This window comes from Aethalodelphis obliquidens, unplaced genomic scaffold, assembly GCF_003676395.1.
Source record: "Aethalodelphis obliquidens isolate GAN/ISIS:26980383/991018 unplaced genomic scaffold, ASM367639v1 scaffold39, whole genome shotgun sequence".
NCBI classification, from domain to species: Eukaryota; Metazoa; Chordata; class Mammalia; order Artiodactyla; family Delphinidae; genus Aethalodelphis; species Aethalodelphis obliquidens.
This window is the reverse complement of record NW_020837983.1, coordinates 7,884,993-7,910,468: the sequence shown is the minus strand read 5'-3', so window position 1 is coordinate 7,910,468 and position 25,476 is coordinate 7,884,993. Positions and strand designations below refer to the sequence as shown.

Below are 25,476 nucleotides of genomic sequence, written 5' to 3'. Positions count from 1 at the left end.
ACTTAGCTAATGAACTTGTCACCAGGAGAGTTGTAAGCGGTAGACCAAGGTTAAACCTGGTCCAACGTTAAAAAAAATGTTAATGGATAATCCACGGTTAACCAAGATTTAACTGTTATTGAAATATACAACTGTTTCATTCTCACACACATGAAAGGCAAATACAATGGCTTCAAAATATTTGTCCAGTGTTTCAATAAATTCTTCTGCACCTATATAAAAAAAATGTACCACAGATTATTTATCTGTTCTCCCAGTGAAGGGCATCTTGGTTGCTTCCAAGTTTTGGCGATTATGAATAAAGCTGCTATAAACATCCTTGTGCACGGTTTTGTGTGGACATAAATTTTCAAGTCCCTTGGGTAAATACCAAGGAGTGTGATTGTTGGATCGTATGCTAAGGTATGTTTAGTTGTCTATGAAACCACCAATCTATCTTCCAGAGTGGCTGTACCATTTCATATTCCCACCAACAGTGTATGACAGTCCCTTACCTTCCCTGGGGCATGAACAGTGTCTGGGCTGTAAGGAAAGAAGTTGGGTTTTCCAAGAGGGAAAATACTTAGAGGGTTTTTCAAATACACTATCCTTACTACAAACAGGAAGATTAATTGAAAAGAGGGTGGTCGAAAGTAAAATGTCCTTGGGAGAGGAAGCGGCAGAATGCTGTCCATCAACTGCCTGGTGGGTAGGGCTTCTGAATGCTCCGCTCTGCTAGCCGGCCCAGCAAGTATTATGTTCTTTCAGCTACATTGATCACATTTCTCTTAAATTCATGAGACCAGCTCACTTCCCTGATGATTATTCTTTCTTTATCATTTTGCTCTGGGGGACCAGAGTAGGAAAATGGCCATGTTTCCTTTTGCATAAGGATAAACAGATAATACATACTGTTAGTGTTTAATAACCAAGATCTATAGACTCAGCCCAGGGTGATAAAGCTCTATGATTTTTTAATTCACTGTCTTTCACATCAATCCTCCTTCACCACCACATCATCAATCAATCAGATTGTTCTTGGAGTTCTTACGTTACCATGGCAATGCCTTCCTACACAGTTAAAAATAAAACTTCTGTGTTCCTGCTGAAATTTGGAGAGGGCAAGAACCTAATTGCCTGGCGGTCCTCACCGTGGGAATTCTGGTACCGCAGTCAAAGGCAAGCCAGTCACTTTGTACTGGAGAGTGAAGATGAAGGGCAAACACTGAGTTGTGTCTCTGTCTCCTGGGCTTGTTCCCATGACAAAGCGAGGCTGCCTCTCGTTTTGTGGTTTTCATCACAGTGGTGGTTTTCATCATAGACCCACTGGAGGCTTCTCGGTTCTTAGGCTCGGGGACCACGACAGATATATTCTAGGCAGTTTGGCAAATCTGTGGGGAAGAAGGGAAGAGAAGTCAATGCGGAATGCGGGTTGGGAGGCTTAACTGCTCTCTTGGACACTTTAGACTGTTTTTTAAGGAAAAGATTTCTGCAGAGATGCTACCTTTATTTGTGTTCCCCCAGATACAGAGCCTGAGACATGGATTCAAGGGCAAGTCGTTTATCTGAGAACATTAGTGGGGGTGGGGTGATGGTGGAAAAGTAATATTGAGAAGAAAAGATAGCTAATAAGGGTGTTTTATTAACTCAGCCACCCCAGTGGGTGACTGGGGCTTAATTTGTCGGGGAAACTCTGAGAAATAGGATAAACACTTGCCTTTGAGTTATCCTATCTGAAGAGTGAGGAGCTGGATATTTATATACTGACTCCTAAGGTCTTTGGTTGAAGTCTGCTCTCAAGCATATTTCTTCCTAGCACCTCTGTTCTGCCACATGATACAGAGCAGCTCTTTGGTTCTATGAAATGCCTGCTGGCACAGATGCAGACACCTGCAGTCAGAGGTCTGTGGCTGAGGGATAAGGTTGAGACACTGATACACCTGTATCAGTAGTGTCAGCTACAGGTGTTCAGATTGGGAACTTTCTTTTGGGAAGTCAAAGAAATTCTATGGAAGCGAGCTTATAAGAACCTAATTATAGTGAGGTCCAGAAATAGTGAGTGTGAAAATAATAAAAGAACAGAAGGTGACTTTAAAAATTGTTTTAGTTAGTATTTTTAAAATGGATATTTTCCCATAGGATACCAGATCTTTGAATGGACATTTGAATCTTCACTATCATAAAAAAGTCTCTTCATCCTCAGCCAAAATCTTGGAATTTTAGTTCTTCAAAATCAGGCATTTAATCCCCAGATATCCTCATGTCACCGCATCAATATAAGCACCTTCCATAAGTATGCTTTGCCTTTTAATTCTGCTCCTTTGAAACGTTCCCAAAGATGACTCCTGAGAACAGTACGTGAGAATAAAGTGACTGAAATAACCGAAACAAGGGTACCCAGATGAGGGATAAAAGTGCATTTATCCAGAGCCTGCTATGTGCCAGGCACTGTGCTACATGATCTCCATAGATCCTTTCCTCTAAAACTCATAAACACTCCATAAGGAACGTGTTATAATGACGCCATTGTACAGATGAGAAAACAAAGGCACAGTAACTTGTTAAAAGTCTCACCTCTAGCAGATTTGGGAGCCAGGATTCAAATCCAGGCTGTCTGTTCCTGGAAAATACGTCTTTAATCAACTTTGTTATCTGTTTTTTTTTGTGTGTGTGATACCTCTTTGTAGTGTTGATTTGCATTGCCCGCTTGTTTGGTTGGCCTAAAAGGGCGTATGCATTTTGCCTGAATATATTCAGGAAAAACACATACACCCTTTTTGGGCAACTGCATCCTTGGCGAAGTTCAGCTGCTTTCCATGTGCTTTAAGGGCGAGTCCAATCTACTTCTTTTCTTTTTTTTTTTAGTTTTTTAATTTAATTTAATTTATTTGTTTATACAGCAGGTCCTTATTAGGCATCAATTTTATACACATCAGTGTATCCATGTCAATCCCAATCGCCCAATTCATCACTCCACCATCGCCACCCCCCTGCTGCTTTCTCCCCTTGGTGTCCATACGTTTGTTCTCTACATCTTTGTCTCTGTTTCTGCCCTGCAAACCCGTTCATCCATACCATTTTTCTAGGTTCCACATATATGTGTTAATATACGATATTTGTTTTTCTCTTTCTGACTTACTTGACTCTGTATGACAGTCGGTAGATCCATCCACATCTCAACAAATGACCCAATTTCATTCCTTTTTATGGCGGAGTAATATTCCATTGTATATATGTACCTCATCTTCTTTATCCATTCGTCTGTTGATGGGCATTTAGGTTGCTTCCATGACCTGGCTATAGTAAACAGTGCTGCAGTGAACATTGGGGTGCATGTGACTTTTTAAACTATGGTTTTCTCTGGGTATATGCCCAGTAGTGGGATTGCTGGATCATATGGTAATTTGATTTTTAGATTTTTAAGGAACCTCCATACTGTTCTCCATAGTGGCTGTATCAATTTACATTCCCACCAACAGTGCAAGAGGGTTCCTTTTTCTCCATACCCTTTCCAGCATTTGTTGTTTGTAGATTTTCTGATGACGGCCATTCTAACTGGTGTGAGGTGATACTTCATTGTAGTTTTCATTTGCAATTCTCTAATAATTAGTGATGTTGAGCAGCTTTTCATGTGCTTCTTAGCCATCTGTATGTCTTCTTTGGAGAAATGTCTATTTAGGTCTTCTGCCCATTTTTGGATTGGGTTGTTTGTTTTTGTAATACTGAGCTGCATGAGCTGTTTATATATTTTGGAGATTAATCCTTTGTCCGTTGATTCATTTGCAAATATTTTCTCCCATTCTGCGCATTGTCTTTTTGTCTTGTTTATGGTTTCCTTTGCTGTGCAAAAGCTTTTAGTTTCATTAGGTCCCATTTGTTTATTTTTGTTTTTCTTTCCATTACTCTAGGAGGTGGATCAAAAAAGATCTTGCTGGGATTTATGTCAAAGAGTGTTCTTCCTGTGTTTTCCTCTAAGAGTTTTATAGTGTCTGGTCTTACATTTAGGTCTGTAATCCATTTTGAGTGTATTTTTATGTATGGTGTTAGGGAGTGTTCTAATTTCATTCTTTTACATGTAGCTGTCCAGTTTTCCCAGCACCACTTATTGAGGAGGCTGTCTTTTCTCCATTGTATATCTTTGCCTCCTTTGTCATAGATTAGTTGACCATAGGTGCGTGGGTTTATCTCTGGGCTTTCTATCTTGTTACATTGATCTATGTTTCTGTTTTTGTGCCAGTACCATATTGTCTTGATTACTGTAGCTTTGTAGCATAGTCTGAAGTCAGGGAGTCTGATTCCTCCAGCTCCATTTTTTTCCCTCAAGACTGCTTTGGCTATTCGGGGTCTTTTCTGTCTCCTTACAAATTTTAAGATTTTTTGTTCCAGTTTCGTAAAAAATGCCATTGGTAATTTGATAGAGATTGCATTGAATCTGTAGATTGCTTTGGGTAGTATAGTCATTTTCACAATATTGATTCTTCCAATCCAAGAACATGGTATATCTCTCCATCTGTTGGTATCATCTTTAATTTCTTTCATCAGTGTCTTATAGTTTTCTGAGTACAGGTCTTTTAGCTCCTTAGGTAGGTAGGTTTATTCCTAGGTATTTTATTCTTTTTGTTGCAATGGTGAATGGGATTGTTTCCTTAATTTCTCTTTCTGACCTTTCATTGTTAGTGTATAGGAATGCAAGAGATTTCTGTGCATTAATTTTGTATCCTGCTACTTTACCAAATTCATTGATTGGCTCTAGTAGTTTTCTGGTAGCATCTTTAGGATTCTCTATGTATAGTATCATGTCATCTGCAAACAGTGACAGTTTTACTTCTTCTTTTCCAATTTGTATTCCTTTTATTTCTTTATCTTCTCTGATTGCCATGGCTAAAACTTCCAAAACTATGTTGAATAATAGTTGTGAGAGTGGGCAACCTTGTCTTGTTCCTTATCTTAGTGGAAATGGTTTCAGTTTTTCACCATTGAGGACGATGTTGGCTGTGGGTTTGTCATATATGGCCTTTATTATGTTGTGGAAAGTTCCCTCTATGCCTGCTTTCTGCAGGGTTTTTATCCTAAATGGGTGTTGAATTTTGTCGAAAGCTTTCTCTGCATCTATTGAGATGATCATATGGTTCTTCTCCTTCAGTTTGTTAATATGGTGTATCACATTGATTGATTTGCATATATTGAAGAATCCTTGCATCCCTGGGGTAAATCCCACTTGATCATGATGTATGATCATTTTAATGTGTTGTTGGATTCTGTTTGCTAGTATTTTGTTGAGGATTTTTGCATCTATATTCATCAGTGATATTGGTCTGTAATTTTCTTTTTTTTGTAGTATCTTTGTCTGGTTTTGGTATCAGGGTGATTGTGGCCTGATAGAATGAGTTTGGGTGTGTTCCTTCCTCTGAAATTTTTTGGAAGTGTTTGAGAAGCATGGGTGTTAGCTCTTCTCTAAGTGTTTGATAGAATTCACCTGTGAAGCTGTCTGGACCTGGACTTTTGTTTGTTGGAAGATTTTTAATCACAGTTTCAATTTCATTACTTGTGATTGGTCTGTTCATATTTTCTATTTCTTCCTGGTTCAGTCTTGGAAGGTTATACCTTTCTAAGAATTTGTCCATTTCTTCCAGGTTGTCCATTTTATTGGCATAGGTTTGCTTGTAGTAGTCTCTTACAATGTTCTGTATTTCTGCAGTGTCTGTTGTAACTTCTCCTTTTTCATTTCTAACTTTATTGATTTGAGTCCTCTCCCTCTTTTTCTTGATTAGTCTGGCTCATGGTTTATCAATTTTGTTTATCTTCTCAAAGAACCAGCTTTTAGTTTTATTGAGCTTTGCTATTGTTTTCTTAGTTTCTATTTCATTTATTTCTGTTCTGATCTTTTTGATTTCTTTCCTTCTGTTAACTTTGGGTTTTGTTTGTTCTTCTTTCTCTAGTTCCTTTAGATGTAAAGTTAGATTGTTTAGTTGAGATTTTTCTTGTTTCTTGAGGTAGGATTATACTGCTATAAACTTCCCTCTTAGGACTGCTTTTGCTGCATCCCATAGGTTTTGGATAGTCGTGTTTTCATTGTCATTTGTTTCTAGGCATTTTTTGATTTCCTTTTTGATTTCTTCAGTGATCTCTTGGTTATTTAGTAACGTATTGTTTAGCCCCCATGTGTTTGTGTTTTTTACGTTTTTTTCCCTGTAATTCATTTCTAATCTCATAGTGTTGTGGTCAGAAAAGATGCTTGATATGATTTCAATCTTCTTAAATTTACTGTGTCTTGATTTGTGACCCAGGATGTGATCTATCCTGGAGAATGTTCTGTGTGCACTTGAAAAGAAAGTGTAATCTGCTGGTTTTGGATGGAATGTCCTATAAATATCAATTAAATCGATCTGGTCTATTGTGTCATTTAAAGCTTCTGTTTCCTTATTTATTTTCATTTTGGATGATCTGTCTATTGGTGTAAGTGAGATGTTAAAGTCCCCCACTATTATTGTGTTACTGTCAATTTCTTCTTTTATAGCTATTAGCAGTTGCCTTATGTATTGAGGTGCTTCTGTGTTGGGTACATATATATTTATAATTGTTATATCTTCCTCTTGGATTGGTCCCTTGATCATTATGTAGTGTCCTTCCTTGTCTCTTGTAACATTCTTTATTTTAAAGTCTATTTTATCTGATATGAGTAGTGCTATTCCAGCTTTCTTTTGATTTCCATTTGCATGGAATATCTTTTTCAATCCCCTCACTTACAGTCTGTATATGTCCCTAGCTGTGAAGTGGGACCTAGGGCACACTAGACAGCATATAGATAGGTCTTGTTTTTGTATCCATTCAGCAAGCCTGTGTCTTTTGGTTGGGGCATTTAATCCGTTCATGTTTAAGGTAGTTATCAATATGTATGTTCCTATGACCATTTTCTTAATTGTTTTGTGTTTGTTTTTGTAGGTCCTTTTCTTCTCTTGTGTTTCCCACTTAGAGAAGTTCCTTTAGCATTTGTTGTGGAGCTGATTTGGTGGTGCTGAATTTTCTTAGCTTTTGCTTGTCTATAAAGTTTTTGATTTCTCCATCAAATCTGAATGAGATCCTTGCCGGGTAGAGTAATCTTGGTTGCAGGTTCTTCGCTTTCATCACTTTAAGTATATCTTCCTTCTGGCTTGTAGAGTTTCTGCTGAGAAATCAGCTGTGAACCTTATGGGAGTTCCCTTGTATGTTATTTGTCATTTTTCCCTTGCTGCTTTCAATAATTTTTCTTTGTCTTTAATTTTTGCCAGTTTGGTTACTATGTGTCTCAGTGTGTTTCTCCTTGGGTTTATCCTGTATGGGACTCTCTGTGCTTCCTGGGCTTAGGTGGCTATTTCCTTTCCCATGTTAGGGAAGTTTTCAATTATAATCTCTTCAAACATTTTCTTGGGTCCTTTCTCTCTCTCTTCTCCTTCTTGGAGATGTGAATGTTGTTGCGTTTAATGTTGTCCCAGAGGTCTCTTAGGTGGTCTTTGTTTCTTTTCATTCTTTTTTCTTTATTCTGTTCCACAGCAGTGAATTCCACCATTCTGTCTTCCAGATCACTTATCCATTCTTCTGCCTCAGTTATTCTGCTATTGATTCCTTTTAGTGTAGTTTTCATTTTAGTTATTGTATTGTTCATCTCTGTTTGTTTGCTCTTTAATTCTTCTAGGTCTTTGTTAAACATTTCTTGCCTCTTCTCGATCTTTGCCTCCATTCTTTTTCCAAGGTCCTGGATCATCTTCACTATCATTATTCTGAATTCTTTTTCTGGAAGGTTACCTATCTCCACTTCATTTAGTTGTTTTTCTGAGGTTTTATCTTGTTCCTTCATCTGGTACATAGCCCTCTGCCTTTTCATCTTGTCTGTCTTCCTGTGAATGTGGTTTTCGTTCCACAGGCTGCAGGATTGTCGTTCTTCTTGCTTATGCTGTCTGCCTTCTGGTGGATGAGACTATCTAAGAGGCTTGTTTAAGTTTCCTGATGGGAAGGACTGGTGGTTGGTAGAGCTGACTGTTGCTCTGGTGGGTAGAGCTCAGTAAAACTTTAATCTGCTTGACTGCTGATGGGTGGGGCTGGGTTCCCTCCCTGTGGGTTGTTTGGCCCGAGGCAACCCAACACTGGAGCTTACCTGGGCTCTTTGGTGAGGCTAATGGAGGACTCTGGGAGGGCTCACGCCAAGGAGTAATTCCCAGAACTTCTGCTGCCAGTGTCCTTGTTCCCACGGTGAGCCACAGCCACTGCCCTCCTCTGCAGGAAACCCTCCAACACTAGCATGTAGGTCTGGTTCAGTCTCCCCTGGGGTCATTGTTTCTTCCCCTGGGTCCTGATGGGCACACTACTTTGTGTGTGCACTCCAAGAGTGGAGGCTCTGTTTCTCCCAGTCCTGTTGAAGTCCTGCAATCAAATCCCACTAGCCTTCAAAGTCTAATTCTCTAGGAATTCCTCCTCTCGTTGCCAGACCCCCAGGTTGGGAGCCTGACATGGGGCTCAGAACCTTCACTCCAGTGGGTGGACTTCTGTGGTATAAGTGTTCTCCAGTCTGTGAGTCACCCACCCAGCAGTTACGGGATATGATTTTACTGTGATTGCACCCCTCCTACCGTCTCATTGTGGCTTCTCCTTTATCTTTGGATGTGGGATATCTTTTCTGGTGAGTTCCAGTGTCTTCCTGTTGATGATTGTCCAGCAGCTGGTTGTGATTCTGGTGTTCTCGCAAGAGGGAGTGAGAGCAGGACCTTCTACTCCGCCATCTTGGTTACTAATCCCTCATTATCTTTTTTCTTCCATTAGTTCTTCCAAATCAAAATTGATGTTTTGGGTTGACATTTTTCAACATTCAGATGGACTGTATTACAAGCGTCTTGAATTATTAGGACTAACCTACCTGCCCCTAACCATGCCAGCTGGCCCTGGTCAGGAAGCAATGTCGCTTCAAATCAGATATTCAAGGGAAGTGTACCAACATCCTCCCCCACCACCTGCCCACCAACACGCACACACCCCCACACACACAGAGGCAGATTACTGGTAATATTTGTTCTTAAATATTTCTTTCTCTCATGTCAAAGTTTGTTTTGTATTTCAATTTGTCCAGACCACTAAGAAGATGCTGCTTGAGGACAGTTTGTCTCTGGCGCAGTGAACCCTGGCAGCCAATCTGCTGGAGAGGTGAAAGTTTCTTTCCATAGATAAAGCAATATATATATATATATATATATAATTTATCTTTTTTGGATGCAAACATATGCCTCTTTATTTCTAAAGGAATTTCCAGAATATTAGAGCAATACATTTTAATTTATCCTCTTTGGGTGTGGAAAGAGTGACTTAGAATACTATCTAAGGTAATGCACCGTTTATTTTAAGGGGACCTGCACACAGGAAACCAGGGAAAACCGCAGAGCCAGACAGGAAAGGGCAGGGCACATAGACTCCAGACAGGCGGAAGGGTCTGAATTCTAGAGCTTTGACACCGATGTGCTTTCGGCCCCACTGCAGACCTGTGCCTTGATCCTCCCTCTGCTCAGTTTTCTCATTTTTATCTCCATGCACGTCTCTGCTTCATATCTTCTGCTTCTTGTAGCTTTTTCTCTTTGTTTTACACATGGAGCAACAGGAATCCTGGCTTCTATTTTATCATGATCTTTCAACTGCTCTTTCCACAGTTAACTGCCCTAATCTCAGTATTATTTTTTAGCTTAAATGTTGAAGGGAGAGTATCAGAGTGGACAAGTTTATGTTTTCAATGACTGAGCCACGTCATAAGTTTTAAGTGGCCTGTGGTTTATTGGACTTTAAGTCAAGTGACTGCCCCGGTCTAGTTAGCTTTGGCCAGGTCCACGTGGTAGGACCCTTTCAGCAAATGTGTCCACAAGGGCTGTGGGCAGGACAGGCAGGGACCATGACTGAGATCCTCTGTGCTTCTCTTTGATTTTCGTAACCAAATGGCATCTTGTTCCCTGCATTTCTGTTATTGAAAGCACATGGATCTCACATCAGGCATCAACAGAACTACAGATATACTTAAGAGAATTCAGTCTCAAAAGCACAGCCATGATATTTTGTATTTGAGGAAGGTAATCTAACAGAATTTCTAATCATCTAATATTCTAGAGTTTCCAGGTTCTCCACATCAGATTCCAGCATCAGAAAATCACAAACCTGGATGTCATTAGTTTACTTCTCTGCAGAAATGCTATCATAGAAATAGACTTAATATTATGCCCTTGGGGTTTAATATAAGAAATGATCACATGACGAACATGTTTGCATCTTTAAAATTGCTTTAAAAGTTGCCTATTACTGTTCTGTAATGTTCTTTATATATGGATTCATGCAATAATTTTCTCTTAGATTTTAGTCCCAAGGACAAAAACTTTGTTTCTATTTTAATGAGTGAGGATTATATAACTCACCGAATTTCCTATTTCCCTCTAGAAAAATCTAAAGTAAAATTTAGGACTAGGCTATAGTAACTCTCCTTAGTCTGGGTTTCATATAATAATATTCCTCCTCACAGTACCTACTGTTTATATTTTATCCTTATTTTAATGATTGAAAAGTATACATGTCTGTTGGCTAAACCACTTCAAACACTTTTTTTAAACAACATCTTTATTGGAGTATAATTGCTTTACATTGTTGTGTTGGTTTCTGCTGTATAACAAAGTGAATCAGCTATATGTATACATATATCCCCATATCCCCTCCCACTTGTGTCTCCCTCCCTCCCTCCCTATCCCACCCCTCTAGGTGGTCACAAAGCACCGAGCTGATCTCCCTGTGCTATGCGGCTGCTTCCCACTAGCTATCTATTTGACATTTGGTAGTGTATATATGTCCATGCCACTCTCTCACTTCTTCCCAGCTTATCCTTCCCTCTCCCTGTGTTCTCAAGTCCATTCTCTACATCCGCATCTTTATTCTTGTCCTGCCATTAGGTTCTTGAGAACCATTTTTTTTTTTTTAGATTCCATATATATGTGTTAGCATATGGTATTTGTTTTTCTCTTTCTGACTTACTTCACTCTGTATGACAGACTCCAGGTCCATCCATCTCACTACAAATAACTCAGTTTCGTTTCTTTTTATGGCTGAGTAATATTCCATTGTATATATGTGCCACATCTTCCTTATCCATTCATCTATCGATGGACACTTAGGTTGCTCCCATGCCCTGGCTATTGTAAATAGAGCTGCAATGAACGTTGTGGTACATGACTCTTTTTGAATTATGGTTTTCTCATCAAATACTTTTTGAAGTAGCTAGAATGCAAGTAATATATATGATTCAGTACATACTCTGTATTAATATTGTTGCTTTGTAAATTCTAATGATTTCAGGAAAATATTTGGTGTTTTACTGAATCTCCAGACTAGTAACTTTTTATGCTCTAACATGTAGTATATGAGATATTAGTTACCACTGTGCTTCATCTAGTGAGCAAATGTCTGCAGGGCTCCTGGAGCAATCTGATGATGTACTTGTGCTGTAGAAAACTGGAATTAAAGAGAGTTCACACAAAGATTTTTATTGAAAGGGGAAGGGCTGAAGTTGGTAGCTACTGGTGAAGAATTATTATTAGTTTTTGGCCAAGCCGCGCGGCATGCAGGATGCACGGTATGGGGGATCTTAGCTTCCCAACCAGGGATTGAACCCATGCCCCATGCAGTGGTGCGGGGTCTTAACCACTGGACTGCCCGGAAAGTCCCAGTGAAGGACTATTCATTTCCATAAAGGAATCAAAGAAAACTTGAGAGTAATTGGCCTTTTATAATTGATGTTTCAGGATGATAGAAGCTTTTGCTAGTTACTTAAATATTTTCTTGTTTCGCATTTCTTACGTATGTTCTGGAGTGGTGTTTTCATTCCAGGTACTTTAGCAGCCAGCTGGAAATTTAGTGAATCAACAGTTTGTCTACACAATGTCAATAATGGATTAATGGATTTTTTTCCCCAACTAATATAAACAGGGCAGTTGTTTTGACATTGATAGATACAACTCCACTATATGATTTTAAATAAGTACATGGAAACATACACTTTCCGGAAGGGAAGCCTCTTTCTGGAAGGCAGAAAGCCGTGTGGTCTACCAGGATTATAAGCCTGTTTTCCACTAAGTGTTTTTGGGGCTTTGCATTAAAATGAGAGGTAGCAATAGCACCAACAGAAGGGATCGTCTGTGTGACGTGCATCTCTGTGGAGTGGCGTTTTCTGGGCCACTGGGCATTCTCTGCTTTTGGATTTAGTGGCATGTCAGTGAATTCTTATTTGGAAGTTGCCAAGTCTTAAAACCTTCAGACCCTTTAGCCCCTGTCCAGCCCTCCGTGGCCTTGATTGGTCCTCAGTCAACCTCTACGGCAGGGTGAGTTTGATTTGTTGCTCTGGGGACATTTCTCCATGGCTGCTTTTTCTTTTCGGCTCACTTTGGAGGAGCCAGTGCAGTTGCTTTTGGCACCTGAGTCTGTAACCTTTCCTGAATTTCTCCTTCACGGCCTCTTGTCACACACTCAAATCTCAAAGGCACATGCTAACTCAGCCCAGATGCCAAGAAGATCCATCCCCAGCTGGGCCATCTGACCCTAATGAGTGGGCAGCCATATGCACAGTTAATTAAAACTGAAGTCAAAATAATAAAGTGAGTTTTCAGGGTGCACTTAGCAATGGTAAGGTTTCCTTTTGTAAAACCTGAAAACCACTTGTACAGCCATCGGGAAAAAGGGGCAAGCTACTTACATTAATTCCATCTCCTTCAAAATCTCAGTTTAATAGCTATAACATGGATCTATGCCATATATGGAAAAGTCTACTGAAAGACATTAAAAGACAGATACGGTAGGAAAGAAAGCACAGGCTCTGGTCTCAGTGAGCTTACAGTCTAGTGGGGCATTGAAATATTAAACTCTCTCCTTCAATTACTGGAGACTATGATTTTTCTGTGTTTTCTTTGACCCTCTGCAGGTAGAACTTGTCTCTTACCTGTGTGGTTCCACGGCACTCTGTGCCTGTCCCTGTATCCTGATATTCTTGTCTCCCTCACTCAACTCTGAGGGCCCGTGGTTGTACCTGAGCTATCAGCTGGTGGGGGAGGGGAGGCGGGGAACTGACCGTTACACGTTCAGGAGTGTTGTGAGCCTGCTGCTAAACTGTGGGTACCTTGATGTTGGCCACAGTGGGAATATTTACATCATGACTTTTGGCAACTGCTACCAAATCAAGGCTATGACATTTTGGAGAGTTGGTTTACCAGCACATGAGGTCCTTGAAGTCAGCAGTATGGCTTTCTTTTGGGATCTCCTAAGACTTCCAGTGCCTGGTATATGGTGGTACTCAATACATACTTGATAAATGAATGAAGAGGCTCTGCTTGGGCTCTCTAGGACACACATAGAGTAAAACCAACCAACCTGGTCTTGTGTAGAATGAAACAAGCTGTCACAACAATGTAGTGATTTGAGAGGCCCGTTGAAAGGGCCCCATCTCCCTACCAGAATGTATCCCTTGCTCCTTTGCTGCAGTACCTGATTCCCATATTGATGTCATTTTTAAAGGAAGGTGCACGTTTCAGTTGGTTTTAGGGAGAAGGTCACTGGGTGGAGCAAGAGAAGGGGAAGCAGATGGGGGCAAGACAGTGGGAGGTGACACAGTAGCCAGGTACCACACTAAACTGAGGAGTAGTTTATCCAACAGTTTTTCACTTGTGATCCATCACCGAACTGGTGCTGAACAGGACTGTGAAATGAGGGAGATTTCTTCCTGATCTCTTCTCATGTTCCTTTCTTTTTTGGCCCTTTCCCTGTAACCCAGGGCCGCTATGTCATCCCTTGTTGACCCAAGGACTATCTCTGCTCTTTTTGAAGAAAATAATCCCTTATTCCCTAGACCCATTTTCCCCCTTCTTAGTTTTCTGTTACAACTCCCTTGTCTGTTAGTCTGTTCTTTTTGAGCCTGCTATTCCTGGTTACAACTTTATATGTTATTCTAAGCAAGGTGCTATTGCAATTCAACAGAGGACTTACGGAATCCGTAAAGATTGAATCCAAAGCAGCAAAATCCCCAATGACTGTATTTCAGGTACTGTGGGAGATGTATGGGGGAAAATTTTATAGTGGGGGCAGTGTGCTTTAAATCATATCACATAAGCAAACGCCTCTACTGCCTTGGTGTAAGATAGGTTCTGAGTCATTTTCCATAGAAGAGACCTGATGACGTAGGACTTGGCATGTGTAAGTTTTTTTGTTTGCAATTTTTTTATTGAGATAAAATTTGTATAAATATACAGTTCATGATTTGAATGTGTACAATTCAGTGTTTTTTTTTCTTTATTGGAGTATAATTGCTTTACAATGTTGTGTTAGTTTCTGCTGTACCACAAAGTGAATCAGCTATATGTATACGTATATCCCCATATCCACTCCCTCTTAAGCCTCCCTCCCACCCTCCCTATCCCACCCCTTTAGGTGGTCACAGAGCACCGAGCTGATCTCCCTGTGCTATGCAGCAGCTTCCCACTAGCCACATTTGGTAGTGTATATATGTCAATGCTACTCTCTCACTTCGTCCCAGCTTACCCTTCCCTCCACTGTCCTCAGGTCCATTCTCTATGAATGTGTCTTTATTCCTGCCCTGCCATTAGGTTCATCAATACCGTTTTTTTTTAGATTCCATATATGTGCGTTAGCGTACGGTATTTGTTTTTCTCTTTCTGACTTACTTCACTCTGTATGACAGACTCTGGGTCCATCCACCTCATTACAAATAACTCAATTTCATTCCTTTTTATGGCTGAGTAATATCCCATTGCATATATGTGCCACATCTTCTTTATCCATTCATGTGTCGATGGACACTTAGATGGCTTCCATGTCCTGGCTTTTGTAAATAGAGCTGCAATGAACATTGTGGTACATGACTCTTTTTGAATTACGGTTTTCTCAGGGTATATGCCCAGTAGTGGGATTGCTGGGTCGTATGGTAGTTCTATTTTTAGTTTTTTGAGGAACCTCTATAGTGTTCTCCATAATGACTGTATCAATTTACATTCCCACCAACAGTGCAGGAGGGTTCGGCATCGGTAAGTTTTAATAAAGCGAGGGAAGAGCAGAGGTCTAGGATACGGGTGATGTTCCCTACCACTGATCATGGACATTTGGAGGGTATTAGGAATATGGAGTGTGGCTGTGTGTTAGGGGATGGGAGCTGGGGATGAAGTGTGGTGGTGGAGGAGGCCTCTGGAAGTTTTTAGCGGGAGGATGGCAGAAGAGTAGAGGGTCTCAGAGACAAGCATGCCTAGAGCCAGCCTTGACTGCCAGCTATACATTTGGTCTTTTTCTACCATTTCTAAAATTTACTGGTTTTTGTAATTGCTGAAAACTTGTCATGGAGCAGGCTTCTGGGATGAGATCTGAGGCTTTGTGTTAATGGCCTGTGAAGCCATGAATCTTTTCTTGGAGGATTTCTAGCTTTAGGGACCCCCCCCCCGGCCCCACCCAACTTCCATTAGGCTTCAGGGAGAAGGCAGGTCCAAATGGAAGGGATTCTCAAAAAAGACTTATTTACAATCTGTTAGAGGATTCTGTAAAATAATTTTATTGATGCCAAAAAGCAAAAGAGGCAGAGTCTTTTTATTAAAATTCCTTTATTTACCTAAGTTTATGTCTTTCTTCCTTGGACAAGCTGTGAGGAGCTGGCAGGTGGGGAAAATCCAAATCCTCAACAATGTTTTACAGTGTTTATAAGGTTTAAATAAAGATTTCATCAAGGCTTCAGAAAATTACTTCTCCTCCCTTGACTCAGCTGTCTGTCTGGGGAAGAGCATGAGCTAAAGTGTAACTGGAGAGAGCGACTTTCCGTTTTTTCTCTGCTGAGATTGGGACGAATAAGTAGCATCATTCAGAACAGTGTGAATAGGGAAATGATGCCAGCATGTGAGTGACCTGTACCAGGGTGTTGGTTTGTGACATTCTGCACAGAGCTCAAGTGGAAGCTGCTTTCTCTTGAACGGGGTCAGGTCAGAGTAATAAGGGAGCAATAGAAGTGCACATAAGTGTACTGAAGCACTTACTGTATGTCAGGTGCTGTGTGCTAAGTGTTTTCCACGGATTATCCCACAGCGCTGTGAGGTAGTCACTGTTATAAGCATCCTCATGTTTTAAGAGAGGAAACTGAGGCAGAGAACAGTTGACTTGCCAGTGGTTAGCAGTGCAGATGGGATTGCACACCCAGGCAGTCTTACTCCTCAGCCTATGCTTCTAACCACTATGCTCCCCTGTTTCCTGGCAGTAGAAGGCGGGGCAAAAGCTGCAGCAGCATTTATGGAGCACTTGCTGTATGCCAGACAGTGCACTAAGTCTCTCCACGCATTATTCACTTATTTTCTTAACAATACTCTGAGGTTTGTCCTGTTGGATTCCTATTTCACAGAAGAGGAAACTGAGGCATAGGTCACATAATTAGTATAATGGAACTGGGGGGTGGGGGAGGGGATAGAGCATCAGCTGGGCTTGAGCTGCTACAACTGACCATCAGAGTGACTAAAAGCACTAGCAAGGGACATATACCAGTTTGCATCAAGGTTAACCTAGGGGCCTCACATGACTGGTTATGAGTATGCTCAGACCGTGCAAAACTGTGGGGTTTCTCTCACTGACTGGTGCTACCCAGAGGTGGCACTGAGGTTGCTGGTCTTCTTCCCACTGCAATGCATTCCAGCACCACCCTGCCTCTCACTGCTCTGAGCATCTCACTGCTCGGAGTGGAGTGGAAAGCCCTCTGGTGCTGCTGGTGGGGAAAGGCGGAAGGACAGACAGTGTCTTTGGTTTGTTCGTCAGACTGTCGTAATAAACAAGAAATGGAAAGAAGGAATTTCAGGTTCTTCTATATCACTTGGTTCCTGTTACCAAAATTATTATCCATTTCTTTAGGCCAGAAGAGAGAACCAGCCACCAATGGCATGTAAAAGTCACTGAAAGCAGAATTTCAAGATGACAAAGATGCTCACAGTCCACGTGGCCAGGTTCAGGAACAGAAGTTACTGAATGTGTCTGGGCTTAGCAGGGTCGGCTGAAGGCTGATTTTGATCATTTATCCTTTATTGGACTTCACTTGAACTTACAGTGCTCCCAGATTTGATGTTATAGAAATTAAACTGGTGGTTCCTTCCCCTTCTCCCCGATCTCTTTCATCCCTACACAGTACTTAATTTATATGACATGGGGTTTGGCCATCTCCGTGGCTTATGAAATGAGAGATGTCTGTGGCTGAAAGGTATAAACATGTCTCATCATTTGAAGACTTACAGTTTGTACTTGAGCTGCTTTCCTGGGCACAGCGATAGACTGACAGTGATTCCTCCATACTTCATTGCCCCGAGCCCCCAACCACTAGAAGCAAGTGTAACCCGAATCTCCTCAAGCCTCCTGTGTTTACATGGATTGGGGGGACTCAAGTGCCCCTGTTCCTTCCCCCCACTGTGTAATGAATGAGCTCCAGCCCCATTCAAACGGCCACCAAGTTACCTGCTCCTGAGCAGGGTTTCCATTTTGGACTCTCTTATGGTTGCCACGACGGTGCAGTCTCCTGATGCTTCCCAATCTGCAAACCCTAAGGATGCGTGTGGTGCCCGACCCCCCCCCGCAGTCTTCCTGCCCAGAAGCCAGTGCAGCCCCACGCAGAGGTGAAGCTATGCTCTACGCCGTGGCGTATTTCCCTTCTCCCCTGTGGCGTCTCCAAGCCTCCCGGGTCCCTCCTGCACACAGCTTCCGTCTGCAGCTTTCTCCAACGCCATCAGACATGAGTCCTTGGGGCTGGCTGGTGTCAGCACCAGACATGGACTCTCCACCAGCCCATTGGACATGCCCAGACAGCACTGCATCCTAGGAGTGGGTGCAAATTAGTATGAGATTGGGCCCCCAGCCTGTTATGTAATTTTGAGACATAATTATGTTATTCTGACAGGTTCAGCTCAAGGATTAGAGTGAAGCCAACGTCCTGCATCACCCCAGAGCTGGTTAGAAATGTAGAGTCTCAGGCCCCAGGCTAGACCTACTGAATATAAATCTGCATTTTTTTTTTTTTTTTTTTTTTTTTTTGCGGTACGCGGGCCTCTCACTGTTGTGGCCTCTCCCGCTGCGGAGCACAGGCTCCGAACGCGCAGGCTCAGAGGCCATGGCTCACGGACCCAGCCGCCCCGCGGCATGTGGGATCTTCCCGGACCGGGGCACGAACCCGCGTCCCCTGCATCGGCAGGCGGACTCTCAACCACTGCGCCACCAAGGAAGCCCTAAATCTGCATTTTAACCAGACCCCGTGGTGGTTTACGTGCACATTAAAGCCTGGGCGGCACTGCTCTATACCATAACTGACAGATCAGGCTGTACCTAAGAACTGATGCTGAAGCGATTTTCCAGATTTGGGGAGGCATGAAGCGTAGTGTGTTTCAAGTAAATCCAATGATTGCTTGCCATTAAATCCCTATAGAGATTTTTTTTTTTTGGTCTTTACTGCTTTCATTTAAATTCATATTTTATTTGGGGATTTTTGATATTCATGTTAGTCAATAATGGAGCTTGATATTGTATATTAACTTGAATTCTCCTCCCCCTCCATTCTTCTTGGGTTAAGAACTCTGATAATAGAAGGAAACTGTAGAGCTGACATTCAAGGAAAATCCAGAAAATGAATTCCTTTTTATCTTCAGGCAGAGCAGCGCCAATGAATAGAGTACTGTAATAAAACCTTTTTATATGCCTGTCATAGAAAGACAAACCTTTTCCAGAGGAAATGGATTTGAGTATTTGCAAGGTATGATAAACAGCCTGACAAAAAAGGGCCTGAATTTCCCTTTTAAATGTTCAGGAGGGGGCGGTTTTAACTTCCCTTGTCAGGTAAAAAACAGAATTCATCATCAAAGCCACTCCAGCTGAAATTCAGAAATGAGCACTAGACAATCAGAGTGGAAAGCAATGATTTAGAAATGTGTTAAAGGGAGTAGTTTAATGAATAAAGTGTCAACTTTCTAGAGGAGTAAAAATAAATCATGCATCGGCTTAACCAGTTTTGTTCCCCCGAATTAGCTGGGTGTAGCTGGCTCTAGCACTTGGTGTAAGGAAACATTAAAATCTAATTCTCACTAAGATTTGTATACGTGAATTGTTGATAATGATGTTAATGATGGCATTATATCCATTTTATGACAACTCTATTCCAGAAAGTGCTAAAGGGAAAAAGAAAATTAGGCAAATGGCCCTGATTTTTGCTTTTTCCACTCAGCAGGTAGCCTTGAGCCCTAGACTCATCCATCAGGAAATGACCTCAAGTCCAGGTACAGAATTGTCTGGACTCTTGGAGTTGCTGCCCTGGGTCTCGGTTTCCAGGTGTGTTTGTTTCCTAGGGTCGCTCTGACAAAGTACCACGAACTGGGTGCCTTAACCAATAGACATTGGTTCTCTGACAGTTCTGGAGGCCAGGAGTCCTAGAGCAGGGTGTGGGCAGGGTTGGTTCCTTCTGAGGACGGTGAGGGAGAGTCTGCTCTATGCCTCTCCCAGCGTCTGGCGACTTGCTGCCAGTCTTTGGTGTTCCTTGGTTTGTAGATGCATCCTCCTGACCTCTGCCGTCATTTTCACATGGCGTTCTCCCTGTGTGTGTATGTCCAGTCTTTCCTTTTTTATAAGAACACAAGTCATGTGGGACCGGGGCCTACCCTGATGACCTTATTTTAACTTGACTACATCTGCAAAGACTCTGTTTCTAAATAAGGTCACATTTTGAGGTACTGGGGGTTAAGACTCCAAAATATCTTTTTTTTAGGAGACATGATTCAACCTGTAACACTAGATGAGGCCACTTTATAAAGATGTTGTTTGATTTGCTAATAACTAAACTCCATGGTCCTATTACACTCTTGAGTATGGGATCAGCATTCAGCAAATCATCACTGAATAAAGTAATTCCTTACCTAAGTATACACACTTACAAAGTACCATCATGTACCTTTGAGGTATTGATATATGATACTTATTTATAAATCAGGAAATGGAAGCACTAAGAGGTTAACAGAACATGCCACTCACATTCTGTAGCTATCAGTTTTGTTTTCTTGTTTATTGTTTGTCTCTAACTCAAAGTGCCGGGCAGGGGCCGTGATTATTTGCTTAATGCTTTGTCTTCCGCACTAGCGCTGTGACTGGCACATAATGGGTGCTCAGTATATGTTTGTGGTGTGAATGAATGAATGAACAATGGGGACTAGCAGTGGGGATCTGAATCCAGGCTTTCTAACTGGAAATCTAGTTCTGTGTTGTTATGAATAAATTGACACATTCCTACCATTCTGTGGTATCCAAGACCAGTTTCTACTCTATAGTGAATAACTAATGGTGTTAGTGTGATGTTACAATAAGAGATATCTGTGGGTTGAAAAAAACTCATCTTCCTAGATTTTTAAACAACAAACTTAAGAAGGTGTGGCTAAAAAAAAAAACACAAAAAAACTTGGGCTTCCCTGGTGGCGCAGTGGTTGAGAGTCTGCCTGCCGATGCAGGGGACACGGGTTCATGCCCCGGTCCGGGAAGATCCCACATGCCGTGGAGCGGCTGGGCCCGTGAGCCATGGCCTCTGAGCCTGCGCGTCTGGAGCACAACAGTGAGAGGCCCACGTACCGCAAAAAAAAAAAAAAAAGGTGTGGCTAAGCCAGGGGCTTTCAAATCTTTCTGACTGTGACCCACAGTAAGAAATTCATGTGACATAATATCTTATTAACACACATACAACTGATACAAATTTCATTAAACACTACTTAACCTTCTTACATGCACTAGTCTCTGACCTCTCCTCACCCCTCCTCCCCTCCCCTTCCCTTCCCTATGCTTTCTTTCCCTTCTCCTCTCTTCCATCCCATTTTAAAAAAATGCTAATTTGCACTTTCTAAATTGATTTTTATGATGCACGAATGAATTGCAACCTGCAAGTAAAAAGTGGAAGAGACCACTAGCTGTTTATGCAAATTCATCACCCCATTTCTGGCCACACAGTGAGACTACATTTCCCTGCCTTCTGTGCATTTAGGTGTGACAACGTGTCCAAGTCCTCTCCAGTGGGGTGTGAGTGGAAGTAGTGGATACAGCTGTCAGGCCCAGCCCTTGTGGGTCCTTCATGCTCCTTTCCCCTCCTGGTGAACTGGGAGGGCAGTTCCCAGGGAGACCTCAGCAGCTGCCTCCTGAAGATGGCAGAGCATTTGTCAGCCTGGGCACCTGGACTCTTACAGGAGAAAGAAATTCACTTCTTGATCTTCAGGCTCCTAAATCTTCGCAGTTATTTGTAAGGGTAACTTATCTTATCCTCATTTATCCAATGACCAAGCAGCGGCTTGACTTTTGAGACACAATAGATCTCTGTTTCATACTCTTCTTTTGTAGCTGTGGCCATATTTCAGTTTACAGTGCTGAGCATAAATATATCTAGGGAAGAACGGCTGCCCCAACACCTCCTGAATATAAAAGTCCTGGAAGATGACCTCATCACCAAGGCTACGCTGAACAACTGAGCATGGTACATGTGAGATGGGCAGATTCATACAATTACTGCTGCCTTTTTATATGCAATGTGAAACAGCCCAAATAGCATGAAAGCACACATTTGTAAGAAGGAGAAGACCAGAGCTTTAATGGGAAAACACACTCCAGGTCTGAGCTATCATGACAAATCATCCAATTTAATGCTCACACATGCTCTTTGGGTCTCCTCAGCAGAGGGTGAGGAAAGATGGCCGTTATGTGTTGGCTCTCCTTGCATGCCTGGGACAGAGAAGCCCATCGTGGCTGTGTAAAGCAACACTTACATTTCCTTCCTCCTTCTGCTTTTCCTCTTTGATGTACAGAGTTCCCACCTGTACTTACCTGCATGTTGTTGCTTGTGATTTGCTCTTTACTAAGTAAGGAAAACCAAATGATGGAATTGTAGTTCATTTTCTTTTCTCCTGCTTTTCATCTAATGGCAACCTTCATGAGCAGCAGTAATGACCAAGGGTAACAGGAGCTGAAAGGGAGGAGAGAAAGCAGAGGCCTGCATCATTTCTAAACTGAGTTCTTTCACATGTCATTTAGAAATGACTAGAGATGTACATAAAGTTCTCTTGTATAAGACTTGACTTTAGGTAAATTCAATTTTCCATAATCATCTTCACCATTGAATGGAAGTATCACAGAGCTGGAAGAGGCCTTACAACTTCTAGTCCAACTCTTTCTCTTTACAGGACACTGAAGCCCAGAGATGGTAAGGGACATGTCCAAGGTCACAGAAATTAGTTTTTGCCAGAGCCCATACTAGATTCTATATTTTCTTCATGCCTGAGTTTCTATTATTTAGGGTACGCTATATGCCCTCCCAGAACTGAGAGTTTTTTTCCTTCCTTTCCTCCCATCCTCTCCTTCCTTTCCTTTTTTTTTAAATTTTAATTTTTTAAATTGAAGTATAGTTGATTTACAATGTTGTGCTAGTTCCAGATGTACAGCAAAATGATTCAAATATATACTTTTTCAGGTTCTTTTCAATTATAGGTTAGTACAAGATATTGAATATAGCTTCCTGTGCTATACAGTAGGTCTTTGTTGTTTACCTCTTTTATACGTAGTAGTATGTATCAGTTAATCCCAAATTCCGAACTTATCCTTTTCCCCAGCCACTTTCCCCTTTGGTAACCATAAGTTTGTTTTCTATGCCTGCGAGTCTATTTCTGTTTTGTAAATAAGTTCACTTGTATCATTTTCTTAGATTCCATATATAAGAGATATCATATGATATTTGTCTCTGATTTACTTCACTTAGTATGATAATCTCTAGGTCCAACCACATTGCTGCAAATGGCATTATTTCATTCTTTTTCATGGCTGAGTAGTATTCCATTGTATTTCTTTTCTTTTCTCTTTTTCTTCTTTTCAGATGCTGCTGACAGCTGTGTTCCCTGTGGAGTAAACTGCTAGCCTGGTTACCTCACTCTGGACACTAGGATCTTGACTGTGTGAGTCTGGCGGGGCACATCCAGGCTGGGAATCTATTTACAGTTAACGCTGGGAGGGGTATTATGCTGTACTATAAAAGATGACAAATGGGATATGCTGGGAATGACAGAACTCTCACTGTGGAATCAGAGCACGTGTAGATTACTTTAGGGGTGACCCAAGCTGGCCATTTGCAACAATCATGAATACCATCCAGTGGTGTTGAGGGATTCATTTCCATTTCCCAACCTCCTGGTAAGATCCTCAACCAAGTGTGGCCAAGGGACCAGCTCAGCCCTGGTCTCATGCAGGCATCTTTCTTACACACCCTGACCCTGTTGACCCTTTGTCATGTGGCCTCGCTGCTCTTGTCCCAGACCAGTCTGTGGGACTATTGATTGCTTGTTTCTGGCCCTTATGAGAGAATTCTCAGTCTTGCTCTGCCATTGCTCCCAGTCTATTTTCAGCCTGAGTCTCCATTGATGGTGTTTAAAGGAGGCTAACGTCCCTCACCAAGCTCAGCAAAAACACTGACTTCCTGCTGACCCCAGGTGTCACAGGCTGTCTTTTCCCAAAGCACTGGGACTTGCCCCTGAGGAGCTGGGCTTGCCCCACTGCCTCTACACTGTGACACGGCGAAGGGGCTTCCCCTGTGGCTTAATTTGGTAGAAAGAGTAACTTCCAGATTGGAGCCAAGCAGAAAATGGGCTCCTCTTTTGCTTTAAATACAGAGGCCACTCTGGTTCCCAGCCAATGGGGCTCCACCTAGCACTCTCCTTGGCTGCTAAAGTTCTCCATTTGATTGGTTACCTTTTCATACCTTCACTCTCAGTGTGGGCTGTGCTAGTGGACTCAAAGTACCTGCTACTCCCACCCCCCAGACAATGCTGGTTACTGGGTGGGGAGAGGAAATGGTCACAGATAGTCATATACTATGGCCTTGATTCTTCAGGGCCCTCAGATGAGTTGGGGAGATGAGGCTGCCTCCAGGGTTTGTGCTTTCCATTGCATACCTGTTCACAGAATGTGATTTGATCACCGAGACTGTGTTTTGGGGAAACCAAAACCCCACACACAACTCTGGGGGGCAGCAAGAGTTTTAAGCGCCCCAGACGTTCTAGAAGATGACCAAGGCAGAGAGCTGCTGCTTTGGAGGGCTAGTGGGCCCTGATCGGTGTAAGGAAGAAAGCTGTCCGCTGGCCAGGACACCCACATTGGAATGGTACTTAAGAGAGAAAGAAATTTTTATTCTGTGAAGTCCCTGGAAATTTGGGGTTTATTTGTTATAGCAGCTTAGTTATCCCAATTAATATATCTTTTTAAAGAGCTCAGGGAGAATGCCTCCTCGGCATGCCATGATTTTCTCTGCTCCAACCTCTTCCAGCTGCTTTGTTCTGTCAGATTAAACTGTCCCAAAGTGGGCAGCTGGGGTGCTGGGTGCTGGTGGGATGCAGAGCGGCCCATCAGCTCTGGCATCCCCAGGTGCTCCTCCTGTGACCTTGAGAACTTTGAATCAGGAACAGCGCCCCTGCCTCCCCCGCCCCCCATAAGCTCACACGTGGAGATAATCACGGTCTTGTTGGAAAGACGGTGATTCCCTCAGGTTTTGTTCTGTGATCCTGTTAGGCTTTGTAATTCTGTTTACTGATATCCAGTGCTCAGGATGATGCCTTCTACTCTGTGGGTTGGTGATATGATACCGCATTTAATTTTTCCAAGTTTTCTGATACCACTCAGTGGGAGAAATAATTGTTTGTGTGTAATTGCAGAATGTTCCCACCTAATCGTCTCAGAACCGCAGGGCATGTATTTGATTTCTTTGATTGATCTGTTTTGTGTATGTATTTTTCCAACATCTTGAATAATTTAGGGGTAATCCTGGGTTGGTGGCTCATTTGGTGTCTAGCGATTATGAGTCCTTCTGAAGCATATTTCACTCAAGTGTCTGAAGGCAGGAAGGAACTGCTTTATAACAAGACTCATTTTTACATGAACTTGGGCAAACTGTGTGGCCACTCAGGTTCCTGGAATCTAGTGCTTACCTTCAGCTTAAGTTGCGTTCTAAGAGGCAGGCTTGGTCCTATCTCCTGACATCGGCATTGATGCGTTAAGTTTTCTGTTGGCTCTAAGCTCCTTCCTGTGTGTTAGTTGAAAGCCATGATGAAAGGGAAAACAATGCCTGCTGGAGCTCCTGGACCAAACTAGAAACGCTAGTCATGGGGAGGAAGTAGGGTCGGCTCTGGAGCGGAAGTGGTCTGTGGTGGGGGAATAAGCAACAGTACTATAGATGCTCGGGAATTATTCTGAGAACGTAGAGAGCTGCCTCCACCCTCGAGGAGGCAAAAGGATTCATCTGTCCCAAACTCTGCCCTTTCCTCCCCCTCGCCTTACAGCAGGACTCCCCAGCCAAGAGGTGAGGATCTCCCCTGCTAGATCTGGAAGACTTCCCTCTCTGTCATGCTCTTCTCTTGGGAGCTTTCCAGAATTACCAGTGGGAAG

At 42.2% G+C, this 25,476-nt stretch overlaps 1 long non-coding RNA gene across 2 annotated transcripts in view; it reads left to right on the top strand.

Annotated features, from left to right (window-relative positions):
- LOC113633352 (uncharacterized) overlaps positions 1-25,476 on the top strand; it is a 144,167-nt gene that overhangs the window by 12,283 nt on the left and 106,408 nt on the right. Inside the window, exons 1-2 of one of the 2 annotated variants that reach the window (XR_003438153.1) lie at positions 19,256-19,356; positions 22,919-22,997. This is a non-coding gene — a long non-coding RNA (uncharacterized LOC113633352). Of the gene's footprint in view, positions 1-19,255; positions 19,357-22,918; positions 22,998-25,476 lie in introns of those variants that run through there. The other variant, XR_003438154.1, reaches the window with a different exon arrangement.